General features: G+C 37.9%; 1 protein-coding gene across 5 annotated transcripts in view; it reads left to right on the plus strand.

The window, feature by feature from the left end:
* Positions 1–15,222, plus strand: part of nAChRalpha6 (nicotinic acetylcholine receptor alpha6) — a 133,080-nt gene that overhangs the window by 56,500 nt on the left and 61,358 nt on the right. The window lies entirely within an intron of this gene.

Raw genomic sequence — 15,222 nt, forward strand, 5'->3', positions numbered from 1 at the left:
ATGAACACAGCTATGAAAAGAGCAATTCTCCATGATTTGCATGCTTAGAAATTTAAACCAACCAAAACTGTGCAATGGAACGCGTTTGGTGATAAGAAAACTGATGAGCAATGTGATTCACGCGTTGATACTCAAAGGAAAATTTAAAGATGAGGAAGTTCTTATTCCTAGGATTCCGATGAGCTCAACAGATATGCCCTTTGAATTTAAACGAATTCAATTCCCGCTTCGTCTTGCCTTCGCCATGACGATCAACAAGTCACAGGGCCAATCTTTGACTATTTGTGGCCTCAATCTAGAAAATGCGTGTTTTTCTCATGGTCAATTGTACGTGGCATGCTCACGTGTTGGCAAACGATCCGCATTATTTGTTCTTGCACCCGACCAAAAAACGAAGAATGTCGTTTACAACAAGGTGCTTGAATGAAAATCCGATTAATAAATTTATCAGTGTATCCCAGCCTGAACAACATAGCTTTCAACAATTTTTTACCTAGAAATAATATAGAGGGCAATGCAACGTTTGCCGGGCCAGCTAGTATTAAATATATCCAATATAATCAAGCGAGTAAAGCTTTGAGTGAAGATTCACCTTTTCATTTCAGTTGCCTTAACTTTAAAATGAGCTACTTCAGTCTATCATCTTTTCATTCTGCAGTCTATCATCTTTTCATTCTTAACTCTTCTCAAGGTCCACAGGGTATAAAAAACAGCGAACATTAACAGCACGATTCGATTACTGGCGCCACTTGCTTAAGCAGCACTGTTGTTTCTTGCAATGTGCGTGTGTCTGCATGAGTGTGCGTATGTGCTTCCCCTTCTTGGCAGCTCTTTTATTATGTGTGTTTTTTATTGTATTACGCTTTTGTTGGCTTTCATATTGGTTTTTCAACTTCGTTTTACGCTTCAGCGGCATAAATATATAAATTATTAACTATCCACAACTGCTGTATAGGTGGTTTTCACTGTGTATGTATATATATGTATATATATGTGGCCTTAGTCCTTTTTGTGCCTTTAACGCATTGTCCTTGCGAGCACGCGCACCTTTTCCTTTGTTTTTGCCTTCTTTGTATCTGTATCTTGAAAAAGCAAGACATAAATATATACACATATACAAATACGTATAAACAAATGTATATTTATTTGCAAAAAAATCGAATCGACTATACGTGTTTCTCATGCGTGTTTGTGTGAGGTCAGATATATTCTTTAACAGTCTATAAATTTAAGCGCTTGGACGTTCCAAATCAGCATCATTAAGTCAACTCTCAACTAACTATTTGGAATGGAGCTAGGCTAAACTTAAATTTGTGAAGAAAATATTTTATGACGTATACGGATAGCTGGACTTGAAGGGCATTGCATGATTGGCAATACGCCTGATTAAATTGGATTGATGAGTGGATAGATATCCTTAGCATATACTCTGAGCACTTTACTGGGTTAGCGCATGTGTTTGCTGATTATTACTAATCAGTAAATTAGCTCAGTTGAACGCACAAAAGCAAGCTGGTTGTTGTTTAGCTATTTCAAGAGTTTTCAGGATCTATCATCAGCAGACCTTGCTATCGATTTAGTTTACGTCTTTGCCTCCCTATCTCCCTCGCTGAACTGTAAATTTGTTTAGAATTGTATGATTACAGGCTTTGCATTGCTACAATATGATTGCAATACATCCAATTGGTTTATAGCCACGTTTGTTCTTATTTAATTCTAATGCGGCATTTCATAGTTCCTTCATACATGTATGTAAAGGGTTCAACTCTCTCTAGGGTCTTCAATAGACAAGTAAATTCTTCAGGCCTAAATGATAGGCACGCAACATAAAGATTTTGTGTGAGTTGTGAATCAATAAGTATTGATAAATTTAATTAATTTTTAGCCAAGTATCGATAGTCAACTGTAATGCTCTCCCCTCAAATTCCTATGGGAATGCTATCATGTCATGGCTCTATTTGTTGAGTATCTAATAGTCGCGCCTCGTAAATCTGAAAATGTTGTAATTTATATTGTTTCTATTAGTTGTGTGTTTTCCCCTTCTTTTTTTTAAAGCTATTTGTGGGAATGTCCATGTGCCTGCATGATTTATGATCGTACATTTATAGTGCTGACAATTGAATGATATTTTTGCTGCGCGCAGTAAGTGAGTTGTGGGTGAGGCAAACGAATGGCTTTGATCAATGACGGAAAGGGATGGAGCAGCGCGTGCTTGCAGAGGGGCAGGAATTGTTGGCATTTTTGACATAGTTTGCATATGCAACGCACACACATCAGTCTATGTGAAGTATTTGCATATAAATTTCAATGGAGGCAAAGTAAAAACCTCTTCATTTTGTTTTTGTTTTTATTTGTTTGTTACAATTATTTATGATCAATTTTATTTAAATTATCGTGAGGCATTTGAATAAAGTTATTTAACGCAATATTTAAATCGCTCACATTGCGACATAAACAAAGCCATAAATCCTCGAGTTTGCCATCTGAGAGATTAGCATAAAACCAAAAGAATTTCTCAGAATAAACAAGCTTTCAAAACCAAATAAAACAATTTTCTATACACATTCAATCAATATTTACAAATACTGCTCGAGATTAGTTGCGGAGGTTAACGAACGCATAAGGCATTTATCTAAACATTATTAAAAGTTCGCTTTGCTCAGTTTCAGCGCCGAAGCAGTGGGCAGAGGGCCGCGGGCCGAGGGCAGAGCATTCAGTTTTTGCTTCAGTTTCAGAGACATAAAATGTAACCATGGGGAAACATAAATGTCATTTAAGATAACCATAAAAATTGTCATTTTATGGGGGCAGCCATGGAAATTGCCCACAAGAAAGAACCAAAATGTAAACAAAATAGAAAAGGAAAATGTCGAAAATGCGACGAAAATTGTTGAGCAAGGTAAGAGGCAAAAGCAAAGCACTCACCTGACGGCATTCAAATTTAATTGACTTTACTCGCAAATCGCTGCCAGAGCAGTAAAATACATCCGAATGGAAGTGAAAGAGCAGCGCCACTTTATGGCCTGCTTAATTTGAATAAAAGTGAATTAACTGCACGAGATATATTTTATACCAATGATAATTGTTTGCAATCTAACTAAATAGAAAGGCTAACTATAGGCCACAAAAACAAATAGGTTACCTCATGAAATATACTTCATAGAGTGGAGGAGAGGCAACAATTATTGAGAATCGATATATTTACTGTGAATTATCTATATAACATGTTTCTCTATTGGACTTTATTTTATTATTGTAATAAAACAACATTGAGTTTCATATCATTACAGCAAACAATTTCGATAAATGCAGCGATTGCAAAAATTTTATTGGGAATCCAATTGCATAAAATATTAAATCAATAACTGCTCACTGTTATACTAAATAAATTTTTATATTTTACATATTATTTTACGAGCCTTTTCGATAATTTTGATGTGGCAAATGTTTTTTTTTTTTTTTTTTTTTTTTTAAATTGATACATAGAAGCTAAAATCTCTCAAATGTATTGGAGTACACTGAAAACATATTTTCTGTGCCTAAAGCTGAGCAAATGAATTTATAAATAAAATATAAATTTATATTTATATTTATAACTTTCTAAATAAAATTCTTTGCATACATAACATAAAAGTAAAGCATAATTTCATCTCAGTTGAGTGTTAAGAATGTTTCGCTTTCTTTGGCTCACCAAAATATTGTTAAAATATTTCTAAGAAACAAAAATGAAACAAACACTTCAACATTTTTGGCTTTGAAATTAAAATGAAAGTGTTTATACTTCTGCGAAAGTATGAATTTATTTTTATTAAAATTTATATCCATTTTCTAAATTATTCGCATTGCTCAAGCAAGCAGTCAAAATCAATCAATCAACTGAATTGTGTCTCAAATCCATCAAAAGTTTGAGCAACGATGACCGAGTGAAAAGAAACGTGAAGTCTCCTGCTCCTCTTTTGATTAACACATGTTTCACGATTGACTGCTGATTCCACAGACCAACCGAAACCACCTCCTGCTCGTGCTCCTCCTCCTGCTGCTACTGCTACTGCTCCGACTGTCTTGCAGTGCCCGACTGCGTCTTTATCACTACAAAAGTCATCATGGGCGTAGGCAGTTGGAGGAGGTGTTATCATTATTACGTTGCGGAGCCATACGAAAAATGCTTTATTACTATACGCTGTACATTTGCAGTTACAAATGAGACACACGCACAAACACACACACACACACACACACTGCCGCAGTTGTGCTGGCAAACAGTCGTGCGTGTCTGCTTGCCACCATTCACACACACATTTGCACAATTACACAGACAAGGTGTCTGGCTGTCGGCCATTGTGTTGGCCAAGTACAAACAGGAAGATTCGTTTGCACGGGTCGAGGCGGTGCTGGCTGCTGGCTGCTGGCCAGGCATACAAAGTGAGTTATGAAATGTTGACAAGACATTTTATTGCACACCCACGCAACTACACCCACACCCACACACACACATTTACACACTCCCACTGACACACGCAAATAAATCATATCAATGCGCCCTGTGGTAGGCCACTGTTGCAAGCGCCTCGCTCAGTGTTGTAGCAGAGTTGTCTTATTATTGCATCAAGTGACCCAGCCTACAACAACATCATTATCATCAACAGCCACATCAACGGCCGCAACGGGTTTGATAAATTTATGTGATTCTCTCGCTGTTTGATGTTCTCTAGCTGTGTAGCTCATAAAGGCCGTAAGACGTCTCGTATGAGTAATGCATATTATGTATACGTCATGTGGAGTAGCTAAAAGGCTGCAAATTTGAATTATAGCCGACGAGCCACACTGACAGAAACTAGTGCTCAAATGGCAGTTGTAAAAGATACAAAAATTCATATAACTCATGTGATATGATCATGATTCATATAAAATATGTGATTGTATAATTAATAATATTAAAAAAATACTTTTAATCAAATAAAAATAAATAAATATTCTAAATATATATGTATATAAGCATTTATTAAAAAAGAAATCAGGAAAGGCTACAATAAAAATGTATTTATCTATTTCTAATGAAAATAATCAAATCATTTTCGATAGTAGAATTAATCAAATACAAAAGAAGCCTAACAAAATTTAACTGCATACCGTATGAACCTTTTAGTTATTTAATTTTTTTATTTTCGCAGCTCTGCTACTGAAATTCCTCGTTTGCTGCTTATAAATTACATTTTCTTCTTCTTCTGCTTCGGCTATTCACTATCATCGCACTCACGAGACGTGTCGATAGCGTCACACCCATCGATATAATTAAATATTTATAGTTGTATAACTACTAATAGTTAACCATAGTGCCTGTTCCCCCTCTCTCTCTCTATCTCCCTCTCTCTCTCTTATTGGAGTACTACTACTACAATTGACCACTTATACATAAACTTCCGTTAAATAATTCAACCATAATTACTACAGTTGGCTAGATGGATCTATCACGTTACATTCAACTCTTTTCCACTTGTCAGACATCAATTCAAGTAATTATGGTTACGCAACAGCTCTTCGAATGTTGCACTTTGAGACATGTGGTGAGGACAATTTAATACCCAGAAACTTATAGTAAGCAGTTGGATAATTAATGTTTGGCCAGGATATTTCACAAACAGCATCTGACCGCAATGGGGCGTATGAGCGATCTGTGAATGATTTGTGCATTACTCATACGCCTTGTGGTCAAAGGTTGCAATTGAAATTGAATGAGTGTATTTGACAAAATCCAACTATTGTTGATGTTGTTGTTGTCGGTCATTCATACCCTGTTCCTGGCTTATGCTTCTTTGAACTTTTTATGAAGCTGCGGCATTTGAGCGGCTTTCGCTCAGTTTAATTTTGTTTTTGGCATTAAATTAATGGTCGCTCATTGCAATGCGCCGAGTATCTCATTTGGGTGTCTGTTTTAATTTTTATTTTTCTCTTTTATGAGTGGCGGGCGTCCACTTGAGTCGACTTCATTTTCCAGCCAGTGCCAGGGACAGAACTTCCGTCCATTGGGCGGCGAGTTAAGCCCGGGATAAGAGCGCTCTCGCAAAAATTCAAATCCGCGGACCTTGACACATTTTAAGCATCATTTTCTTTCCTGCCATTCGCCGCCTGCCCTTTATATATATATATATATATATATATATATATATATATATATATATATATATATATATATATATATATATATATATATATATATATATATATATATATATATATATATATATATATATATATATATATATATATATAACTGAGCTCGTTTCTTGCCCAATGCTTTTGCTGAGCGCTTTGGTGTGTGCTCTCTGCTGTTGCTTTCAGCGGCTTTTCGCGTAGGCAGCTTGTTTTAATTTAACTTACTTATGGCACAACTCGGGATTGTTGCCTGTCAAAAGGGCTTTAAACGTTGCGCCGAAACTGCAAATGGAAATGACCTTGAAGCAAGCGAGAAACATGCGCCAAGCGCCAGTACAAAACCTCAACACGAACTCGCGCCTGCAAATATGCAGCGAAAAATGACTAGAGTGTGCGTGTGTGTGTGTGTGTGTGTGACCCTTGTAGCCCTTGGCAGCCGAGTGCCATTAAAGTGTCGGCGACGACATAGCCTGTAGGCACTTAAGGCATTTGGGGCATGTTGCATGCCCCACACTCACACACACACAACACGAATCACTCCCGTAGCCAACCAGCTGCCACGCCACATCTAAGTAATTGAAGGCGCACAACCAAATTAGAGTGAAGCGGCAAAAAGTTCTTGTCGAAAAGTGTTAAAAATTACGACAATACGCCTCTGCAGCTGTATGAGAATTTATATGTGCTTTCCTGAGAGACTGGAAGGAGCGCAAGGCTGCTTCCTGCTTGCTGCTTCCTGCTCGCTGCTTGCCAGCGTGTATTAAAATCATTGTCGGGTGGAAGGACTAGCAGCTGCCATGTTACCTGCATTACGGCCATCAATTAGCGCGCCTGGCCACAAAAAATATGTGTTGACAGTAACGCTAAGTAATAGACAACCAGACAAGGCAGCCGGTCCGCCATCAGCCAGCGCGACAGAAAGCCAGCCAGTCAGCCAGCCTCCTGCGAGACCCAGGCACTGAGTCAGCTTCAAGCAGTTGGGGACACACGAAAATCACTTAAATCGTCAACACATCAAAATATTTACGAGCCATAAGGAAGCGGGAAATATGAAAGCAATAAACAGTGTGTCGTCCATCTTCTTCGTTAGTTCCTGTGGCCCAGGTGTGTGTCCAGTTCGTGCTTCAGTATAATTTAAAAGAGCACACACACGCATAGATACACTGCAAGAAAAACAAAGCCTCAATATATTCTTCGAAATACTTTAGAAACGTTAACTGCTTTACTTTCCCTGTCTTTTTAAGGATTTTCTTTCACTGCCCGAGTAGCAATCCCAGTTGATATTGACTATAAAAACTACACACAAGCCAACGGCAAACTGGGCAATAAATGCACAGATCAATTTCTAATGCTCAATCAACTAAAAATGAGAGACGAAACCACTCGAGAGCTTTGCGCCAAAAAATGTGATAAAAGGAGCTGACTGAGAGCAGCAGCAAGGATGGGATTTCTTTTGCTTTTCTCCTCAGCTTCTTCTTATACGTTTTTTATGTACCTCCGTCCCCGACTGGGGGGAAGTTAAGGGTAATTCGAAGCAACTTACGTGTGACTCATGCGTCCAAGCTGGCAATAAAAATAATTATTATGAATACTCTTTTTATGGTCCATTTATATGTATATAAACACATAAATATATATATATATACGTATATATTTATATATTTATTTGGTTCTGATATAGGAAAAAATGACAACACAAGTTATGCATAGCGCAAAGGCATTATATAATCAAATAATAATAAAGACGGAGATAATACTGAAATTCAATGGGCCTAGGATGTAGTGAAGGGGTAAAAAGAAATACGAGTTTAGATGCAGATAAATAGATATATTGTAGAAATGTGAATGCATACATACATATCTATGTTAAATGCATTCACATTTAAAACAAACATTTTTATCTAAATATATCAACAATCAGATCTCGATACGGTTAGAGATACAAAGACGTAGACTTTGAAAACGGTTGGCAGATGGGTCCGGCGAATATGTTAATTTCAGCAGTGCTGTTACCTTGCTTGCTGTTTTAATTATATTAGTTATTATTAATAGAAGTTAATCAGTTTTTTAAAATTATTTAAGGTGTATTGACAAAACGCCAGAGTTACCAAAAGTTAAGCTTTGTAATCTTTAAGAATATTATTATTAGGCACAAAAAAGCGCATATTTTTCTCCTTTTGCTTACAATTAACATTATTAAATGAAATAACAAAAATACGTAGATGCGTTTCCAATGATATATCCTTGCATCTACAGATTTGCATATATGATGATAGTCAATTAGAGAATTATATAAAGGTACATATGAAACACAATAGGCATATGTTTGTAGGTGTGAAACAGATAAACATTTAGAGTGATTACAGTATACATACATATGTATGTGTATATACATATACATATGTTTCGATTTATGTAGATACAACAAGAGATATTGTGAGATAAATAAAAGCAAACAAAACTAGGAAGTGAGCAAATGAAAAATACAAAAATAATAATAAATGAAACACGCACAATACAAGCTAAACATGAAAGCAAATCTCGAATAGAAATTTCAAATAAATATACATCTCTTTGGCACTCATAGATGTTATACATACATATACATATACATACGAGTGGCAGCTACTGTTGCATTCTCTCTGTCGATAATTTGAAGAGCAGGTACATCTGAAAAGTTGGATTTGTGAAAAAAGATGGGAGGAGAGGGAGAGAAGGGTCACCACAAGGAGATGTTAAACATTAAAGACATAGCAGTTCCCTCGACGATTTCGACCGAACTTCTTGCACTCGAAAAAGTCTGAGCACATTTGTGGTGGAAGGCAAAGGCAAAAGCAAAAGTTTTGCCAGAGTCGAACTTTGTCTAATTATGCGCAAAAATGCTCAGAAGTGACCATTAAAGGGGTTCCAGGCGGCCCCAAGTCATAAAAATGCTCTGCTGCGGTTGCTGGGACAACTTTGACCCATTAGGATGGGAAGTGAGAGAGAGATGGAGATGGAGTAGATGCTGCTGACTGGACAGCATTTGGCTCTGGGAAGATGAGCGGTTGAGGGGACCAGGCTGAGGGAGTGGACAGCGCGTTAACAAATGCGTGCGAAGCCAACTTTTTAATTACGTTTAATTAAGGCCGCCGGACAAGAGAAAGGCAAGTTCAACAAATAAACGCAGCTGCCAATATGCATGAGAGCCGAGCGCAGAAAGTTATGCTACAGTTATTTTCCTTCAGCCCGGAATAGACTCCTATGATAAGGCAGGAGTAATGAAGTAATTTGATGACAGTTTATGGCGTGAAAACTGAGAAAACTTGATAACTAAAACGTTGTATGGCAAATATGAATAAAGCAAGAATTATGGCAATTTCTACTCTTTTATATAGCAAAAACTATTTTAAAAACTAAATATTAGTTAAAAATAGACAAAAGGCTAGAAATCTTAGATGTTTTTTGATAATATATACAATTTTGTTTCTTTTGTAATAAATTATATTTCTGCATTAGCAAAAACCTTTTAGGTCACTTATTAATCTAAAATTATAAATATATTTTTAAGTTTTTCATGAGCAAATACGCAAAGCTCTTAATAAAACCCAAAAAGTAAATACGACTTGTAAATTTGTCTCAGTTATGATTCCGTGCAGAACAGAGTATTGCGCAGTCAGCTTTAACAGATTTTTGGCTAGTTCTGTTCAACAGTTGTTCAGTTACAATATACGCGTGTGTATGTATGTGTGTGTAGAGCCTGACACACAGACGAGCAATCGGCAACAGCATCATGAATGGGTTTGCAACAACATCATTAAATTGTTTTCCCCAGCTGCATGTAACGACACAAGCAGACACACACTGACTGACAACAACAACAAGTGTCAACAGCAACAACAACAACAAGAGAAACACTCACTATTCTCAGCCAAGCAACTCTTCTGTGGCTTTCACTCCATGTCTCTTGCTGCATTAGTTTTGCCCCTCTCTATCGCTCTCTCCCTGTCGCTGTCTTTTAGATCCTGTCTCGCTCGCTTAATGTTATTTTGCTCACGAAATTTGTTATCGAGTGCAGCTGGAAACTGTCATGTGCATGTGCATGTGCCTAGCGTATCATCATGCATCATGCATTCGGCATTCGAAAGCACAGCAAATGACAGTCAAACGCTGTCAAAAGCGCTGACAAGCCAAGTTTTTGATATCGCATTGCATTTGTCTGCTTGAAACTCATAAATAATAAATAATAAAAATATATTCCAAAGCATTGAAATCAAAACGGCTTAAACTTTGAATACTTAACAGAAAAGTAGAAGCAGAAATTGCTTTACGTTGATTTTACTATTGCCTTAAAGCTGCTTAATTTTATGAACTAAACATTTTAATCCCTTCTCAAATGATTTCCGTGCTTTGAGGACGTAAAGAGAACAAGCAGAGTATCGTAAAGACAAGGAAAGGTGACTTTTGGGAACTTGGAGAGCTTCACTTACCTCAAGTCCCTTTTGAAGAGACTTTACAACTTTCTTTCAATTTACTCATAGACACAACAGAAAGATCTAAATTTTTTTTCCTTATTTACGTTTCTTTGAATCTCCACACAATGATAATAATTACAGTATTGGCAATCATCTAAATATTTCTCAGCTCCATCTACAATATTATATTATATTGATTTTGGTACTTGGGAGTACATTTGGTGCGTCAGTTTTCGTCGCTTCACTAGAGCCAAATAGACAAGAGGTCTCAACGCTCAGAGTCTCAAGTTTCGCGTTGCTCGCAGTCTGTGCGGTTCCATGTCGAACACTTCCTTTATGCAAACATATTTGTGCTCCATGAGCCATGGATGCATTGGCTGAAAGCTGCCATGACAACGCCTCAGCCCCAACTCAGCCCCGCTCTAGCCATTCGTTTTTCTTTTGCCCCTTATCCGAGCTGCTCTGCTCGCTGTCGGCTGCTCAATGAAGCGCGTAGTCACGACTTTAAAAAGGCAGCCGCATTTTCATGACTTGTCAGCTGCAATAACTGCATGTCTCCGTGCTTCCCATCTCACACACATCTCAATGGCTGAGCGCTTCTCTCAATGCCTTGGCGTCGAGTCAATTAGAGCGCAGTGTGGAATGGTGTTATAATTGCGGTCAGCGCTGTGAAGGTCGTTGCCAGCTTATAGTAATTATAATCAATACAAAAAAAGTCAAACGCCCCTAACCTTTCGCATAAAGGGCACTATTGAACAAAATAAATAAAAAGCTTTATTAAAAAAATTCCAGCTCTGCGTGTGTGCGGCTATGCGAATCGATGTGCCACGTTTGCATAGATGCGCGTATATATGCAGAGGGGCCGGAGTGTTGGGGAATGTGCATCGTAGCCACCCCCCAAGCTACCTCTGAAAATCTACCTTTCAAAACTTTAAATGAAAAACTTTAACTGCAACGAATAACAGGTGTGTGTGTGGTGTGTTTGTGTGTATGTTTGACAGGCTCTTGCACATTGGTTAAAAATGCGGGAATAATGTTAAAAATTGTTACAAAAGCATTACTAGTTCAATTATAGAACTGGTTCATCTGATAAATCTTATACAACTAGCTTGTGAATCTGTCCTTTATTCAACTTTAACATTTGAATATGGGGACATCGCTAAATATCGCAATGAGCTAATTCAGTAGTAAATAAATTTCATTTAATATGAATAGTTAAAATGCCAATGAGTGTAATCTTTTGGTTTGTTCACTAAGTAGTTCGAATTAAACACGATTTATTTATTTCTTTATTATTTTATTTAATTTTTTTACTATGCAAATATATTTGATTAACTTTGCGTAAAGCCTATTATTTTATTATTATTATTATTTGAAATGTTTTTTGAGTAATTAAGGAAAAAGACATCTCCAATATTGTTCAATACTTTTAGCTAGTAAAGAGTAGCCTTGCAACTCTATGGACAATAAAAACAATATTTGTCTACTTTTTCTATTTTTATGAGTAGAGTCAATTTGTTGGACTTATTTAACAAAATATATACATAATCTTTCTTTTAAACGAAGTGGTAAACTTTCTGCTGCTTCTGGGTGTAAACAGTATTTCAAAGCAATTTCAGTTAATAGTCTATGCAAATTTGGTTTGTGCTAAGTGGCCACTGTACAATGGCCATGGGGCCGCACACCCACATACCCACACACCCACACACACACACATACTTCACTAGACACGCTGCTTTGGCAAGTGCTGAGCTGCGAGCTGTTTATCAATGCAAATATTTTGCATACGCCACGTTGCACGTAAATTGCAAGTGCGCATCCGACGTCGACGACGACGACGACGACGTCGCCTTCTTCTTCTTTTGTGCTGGGTAGCCAGAGTAAATATACACGCGCTTGCCGTTGAAAGGCCTAAAAATGTATGAGTGTGCGTGTGTGTGTGTGGCACATGCATAATGAAAAGCGTGGCACACAGACAGGCGGCACTGGCAAAGTTTCACACTCTAGCAGGCCCCTCGATCCCCCCACTCGTTGTTAACTTTGTTTGCGCTGGGCATTTTAAATGAAAAGCTAAAAGGTAAAAAGGTAAAGCCAAATACCCCGCATATCCGCCGGGCCCACGGCTCGGACTCGCCACGACTCGCATCTAGGCATAAAGAAAATATGCTTAAGTAAAATGAGCAATTAAGGATTATTGCTCGGTGTGCCCATTTAAATTGTGGGGTAATAACTGAAAAAGTGAAACTGAAAGCTGCGCCCACGTAAGCCACAGCGGGAAAGAACTTTAAAGCGCGCCTGACAGCTGCTGCAATGTGTGTGTGCGTGCCTGCGCATATGCGTGTGTGTGAGTAGCTAAGCCCCAGGTTAGTTAACAGCATGTGCTGGCATAACTGCGTGAAGGGCTATAAACGAGAGAGCCTGGAGAGCGTCCTAAAAGGACGCACCTACATTACTCTATTGAGTGGCTTTGTATAAGGCTCCTAGCTCTTAGTTTCACAACTGAAGCGTGTTTAGATTTAGGCACGAAATGAATTATGCATTCATGCTGAAATCTTGGAAATTGTAATAAGAGTAAGACAACTATAGGGCGAGAAGTCATGTACTTAGACATTAACAAGCCAGCGCAAGGTATAAAACGAATCTGGATACCAAGATGGAGTTGCTAGTGCCGTCAAGGTGTCATTTTTATGCAGCACTGACATTTTACTGCATCATTGAGAATATGGCTTGCGATAGTAAAGCAAACAGCTCTTTCAATTTTAAATTTTATGTAAATTTACATAAATATACAAGCTATACACTTCCCTTCTTTACGAAGTGCAATTAATATAAATAAAATATACGATGCTTCAATATAATGTAATTAATATATATATGTATATTATTGTATTCATATATCATAATTTCAGCTGTTTAAACTCATCATAATTCAAGTACATGTCATCAAATATCAGCCATGGAAAAAGCGTATCACAATGTTTTGTTTCAGCACAAAAACTAAACCAAAGACTTGACAAATGTATGCGTTGCTCATGTGCATCACGTTGAGAGGAACCATCACATATAGCAATTCGTGATAATTTCAGCAGAAATGAGTGTTCCAATCCGATTAAAGCTAGTCCGCTTTATGAGTTCAATGAGGACAGATCTTGAAGCTTATAAAAGTTTTTAAGAGCACTTTGCAGCTTCTCTCCCTATCCGTTCCATCTGCTTAAAATGCGGATTCATTTGTTTTGTGCACTTCAGAGTCGAGCTCTGTTAATTAAATTTGCTAGCAATGGCATTTATGAAGTACAAAGCGCCCGTCTATCCCCTAACAGCTGACAAAACATATATCAAACAAATTGCTGAAACAAAATGATTAACTCTCAAAAGCAGCGCCACATGCGTCCAGTATTCGAGCACTTGCTTCTGGTTAGTCTCCAAGCACTCTTCTATTTTTGTTTCGTTCTCTTCTTCTTTTTTTTTTTTTTTTTTATTTTTTTTTTTTTTGACCAAAGATATGAAACAGCAACAGAACCAGAAGCAGAAGCAGAAGCAGAAGCTACTGTTGGGGATCAGCAGCAGCCACGCAACTTTTTGCTGTCATTTTGAGTAAATTTTTCATTTAAAATACCCTGTGAATTCGTGATTGGCCAAATAGGGTATGCTCTACCTACTTGAAGCAACAAATGCAGAAACAAAATATATATACCTGCAAGTCAGTCGAGTCATTTGGATAGATATAACCCATATGCCAGTTTGTTTCATCTGTTATATTAGATTATCCTAGTCCAGGGTATTTAGTCAACGAAAGCTGTCTTCAAGTTGTATTGTTAGTTATTATTAGTAGCATTCGCATTGTTCTGCAGACTTGACTCGTTTGTTTGGCTGGCTGGTCATTCATTCAGACATTCATTCAGCTGCCTCTGGCGCGGAGGGCTGTTCTCCTGCTGCTGCTTCTTCTTCTGCTACTGGGCGACAGAGATTAATGAGAATTGCCGCATTTAGTTAATTTTGACAACTGCTTCGCTGACTATGAGTATTATTGCTCTGAGGGCACAGCGCATTGAGCTGTACATTTTGTGGGCACAATCTAATTGTTGCCCTCACGCCCCGCCACAAGCTCGAGCTTGTCACCCAACCACCCAACCAGGCAGCCACGCAGCCACAAAAAAAAAAGGAGCAAATGCGCTGAAACTCGGCTCCAAACTTCCTCTCATTGGGTGTAAGGCGAAATTTCGTTTTGCGACTGTTGCTGCGGTTCATTAAACTTTTGAGTTTCATTTGTCATTTCCGAGAGGCGGTGGCAGGCATAGGGGGCGTGGCTGGTTGGTTCCTTCCTCGGCTGACGCATTGTTTTAATCCTCGCATAACAATTGAAATGTATTTGTCAGATAAACTTTTGTTTGCCACACCAACAACACCAACAACAGCAGCAACAGCACTCGCAACTCTGTATAACGCCTGTCGCACCCCGGGGAAATGCTGAAATACACTGATTCAGTTTTTCAGTTTTCGGCTACAAACTGCGCTTAAAGCAATGTCGAATTTGTTGCCAGGAATTCATCCCTTAAGTGCCTTTAATTAGCTGCAGTAGCTGTTATGAAATCATTGTACTGGAGAGTTAAAATGTTCA

This window comes from Drosophila arizonae, chromosome 3 (assembly GCF_054131065.1).
Source record: "Drosophila arizonae isolate 15081-1271.41 chromosome 3, UAZ_ARI_1.0, whole genome shotgun sequence".
Classification (NCBI taxonomy): Eukaryota; Metazoa; Arthropoda; class Insecta; order Diptera; family Drosophilidae; genus Drosophila; species Drosophila arizonae.